Consider the following 3,586-nt stretch of genomic DNA (forward strand, 5'->3'; position numbering starts at 1 on the left):
ATTCCTTTCACCGATTTAGTGTAGCATCTACCATAAATGGTTGTTCGGTATGAAAAAAGTGTAGTAAACTCGTTCTACGACTGGCAAGAGTGGGGAGCGGCAAGGGTTTGTTCGGCATACAAACCGTATGGAAATATGGAGAGAGGATGAGAAATGTTTCGGAGGTCACGCACGTTGGTGGCAACCGATCAACGAAACAGAGAGATTAAGAAGGGTTTCGGGAAGAGTAGGGCAAAAAATGGAGGACGAAGAACACGGACATCTCCTTCGAATTCAACGAAGGAGATGTAAATTATTTTGAAGACGGAAAGAGAAGAGAGGTAAAAGGGAAGTAATCAGAGAAAAAAAGGGAAGATAATGAAGGGAAAACGTCAGGAAAATCGCGAGAAGAAGTACGGCAGCAGATCGGAAAATGGTAGGGTTAGGAGACGCGTACGACGGGTAACGAAGTAGAGAAGGTAGGTTAAAAGGGGGATTAGGATAACCCTAATCCCCTTTCAACAAAAAACTTGGGCCAAACAAGGTTTGGCCCAAAATCAATTTCCTTTTCCCTCTAAAACCGAGGCCCAAACACACCCTAATTGTTTATTATTTTCTTTGCCAACCCATCTACTTGCGTTAAATAATTTAATAGCAAAGACCATTTGCGTGATATTTCTTTTGTTAGTTTAAGTAATTGTTTATAATTAGTTTTTCTTATGTTTATTGAATTGTTACTCAAGTGGAATAAAATGGTTGGATTGTCTTGTGATTTGTAAAGTGAAGGTCATATATGTTCTGTTTTATTGAATTTGATACTGAAATAGATCATATAAAGTGTTTTTTGTCCTACTGACCTTCTATTTGGTTTTTGTTTAATTTTTGCTACTTCAATATAATCGTCCATTGATACCTATTTGTTAGAATTTATATTCCACATTTTTAAATTTCTCCATATTAGTTAGCTTGATCAATTATTTTTGTCTCCTATGTTTATTTTAAAATTCCTAATACCTCTTATTTACTACTATTATTTTTCTATAATGAATTTTTTTGTTATCCCCCAAGAATTCTAAGCTTTTGCTGAGTGTTTGAGTAATAGTTCAAGTCTCTTAGTTCCTCTTTAGCGGGTTAGTTTTCAACAACTTAAACATTGTCAATAGTCTCTTAGCCATTTAGTGGAGGTTTTGTTTGTAGTTTCACATTGGATCTCACAGGTTAATTATGACATTTGAGATGTTTTATTAGTTCATGTTTTTATGTTTTATGTTTTGATTGAAATGGCAATTGTATTCTCTTCGTTAACTAGTAATGTACTACAGGAAAACACGAGGAATGGGATCGGGTCGCAAGTTAAAGTCACACCGTAGAAAACAAAGGTAGACTGACAAAGCCTACAAGAAATCCCATCTTGGAAACAAGTGATATCAACCTTTCTAATATAGTTTTAGGTAGGGTTTTGGTTTGAGTTCCCCTCTATGTTCTGTCGAGCTTGGGATTTTGTTGGCCAGTTTTAGGTAAGGTTCCCATCCCAGTGATACCAACATTTTTAATATAGTTCTAGTTAACTACTGTGTTCTAACGCTGAAGCATTTCCTAATGGTTTAAGACTTAGACCAAACCTGGCCCACAGACAAAAATTTGGTTCTTATCTCCTTATCATTTGTAGCTTTGAATCATCCTACATATTCATTGTTTATATGATCAATAATAGCTTGATTTTTTATTGTTTGGCAATTCACTGAACCAAACCCATGAATTGTACTCTTTAAAATATTTAATAGATGTATTCTAATTAGAGGACTTTCAGTTGTAATCAGTCTTTTGAAGAAATGGTTGCAACGTGTCTGGTGAAAGATCAAACCAAGAGGCCAACAGCTGAGAAACTTCATTGAAATATTTGAGCAGAATCACGATACAGTTGAGGCACAATAAATATTTCAATCCTTGAAAATAGCTCATGATGGTTGGCTTGGCGAGCTATTCTATAAGGTAATCTCTGAAATATATTTCATTAATATTTTGGCAGTTTTCATCCTTTTGAAATGAGAAAATTATTTTTCCTCTTAATTTATTTACAGATTCATGAAAAATACCTTATCAATACGTTATTAGTTTGTTCAACACTAATTAGGCAGAAAAATGGAAAGGGATAATTTAGTATCAACATAATTGGGAATAAATTCTAAATAAAATTTTTTTTATCAAAATAAATCTTAGTTTTTGGCTGAAAGTATCCATCTTGAGTTTTCGTATGTGAACAAATATCCACATTGGCATGTTATATGTAGGATGCTGCAATTTATCTTTTTTGTTTCTTTTTGGTTTACTCCTAACAGTTTTGGTTATGGCAATCACTGTTTTCATAATAATGATCACTAACTTTTAAAACCATCCACCAGGGAAGTCTGTCGCTGAACTTATGATTTCTATCACTAAGACACAAACAAAAGTGGAACTCATCCTTTAAGGTACTAAAGTTTGAGGAAGGAGGTATTCCTTGTATGCACACAACATGAAAGACCTATTTGAAAAGTTTAATTGTCTTTCAGTTTTTTTTTTTTTTTTTTTTTTTTTTGTTATTTGCATAGTTTTGTGTCTGGTTATAACATAAAGGAATCTTATTGAAGAGATCTGGAATTTAACTCATAATCACCTACTTAGTATCAAGGGCAAATTCTTTTATTTTTCAGTAAAAGACAATAGGATGTGAGAGATTCCAATTCACGATTGGTAATTTTGATTCAGCTAGTGATTACGTAAAGTTGATGACAACTTTTCCTTTCTATGCTGAATGACGTTTTACCTGATCATGTTACCTGTCTGGTTATAATGATTGAATTGTACACGTAGGCCCATTTTACCTATTCAGCTAAGGGAACTGACTTCAAGTAAAAATGCTCGTTGTGTACATGGATTTGTGATTGGAATTTTTGTTTTGTGATTATGTTTAGCTTTGTTTGGTACCTCTTTAAATTTATTACAGGTATATTCCTACATGTCGAGCTTTCTGTTTATGTTAATAATGGTCCCCATCTTTTATAGGATACCTGATCTCCTTATTTTGATGTGATTAATAAGTAAATTTAACTACTTATTGAATGCATCTTCTTTACCACGACATGATATGCATCTATTGTACCTCAACGTCTAAATACCTCACGTTTAGCTTTGTTTTTGTATTGTTTGTAGAATGATTGAAGTAATATCGGGTTGAAAACTAAGCGATTGTGTAGATAGCCAGGCGATCGTTGAAGGTTGAAGGTTGAATATTGAGAAGGCATTTACGATTTTTCTTATTTACGTCTTGTATTAGGATCTTTTTGATGTACTGTTGTAGAATGTATATATAAACACAATATTAAGATTTTATTTTGTGTACAAATGTAAAAGACAAATATTATAGTTTTTAAAATAATTTAATTTTATTGATTTGTTGGCTTGAGAAAAAAGATTTATCTACACGGACCCAATGTGGGTTTATAAAAAATGGACAATAATGCAACAATTAAATAGTTTTTTTATAAAAATGGACCTAAAAGCAAGGCTTTAATGTCAGTTTTAAACTGTCATTATTGGGGATTTATAATGTTGGTTATAAACTGAC

The 3,586-nt window shown here is 32.8% G+C and overlaps 1 long non-coding RNA gene across 1 annotated transcript; it reads left to right on the forward strand.

Moving 5' to 3' along the window:
• Positions 1-1,771: 1,771 nt before the first annotated feature.
• On the forward strand, positions 1,772-3,328 carry LOC127150233 (uncharacterized). The gene is made up of 3 exons (XR_007822398.1): positions 1,772-1,971; positions 2,382-2,450; positions 3,172-3,328. It is a non-coding gene; the product is annotated as an uncharacterized LOC127150233 (long non-coding RNA).
• Positions 3,329-3,586: the final 258 nt, after the last annotated feature.

This window comes from Cucumis melo, chromosome 7, assembly GCF_025177605.1.
Source record: "Cucumis melo cultivar AY chromosome 7, USDA_Cmelo_AY_1.0, whole genome shotgun sequence".
In the NCBI taxonomy this organism is placed as follows: Eukaryota; Viridiplantae; Streptophyta; class Magnoliopsida; order Cucurbitales; family Cucurbitaceae; genus Cucumis; species Cucumis melo.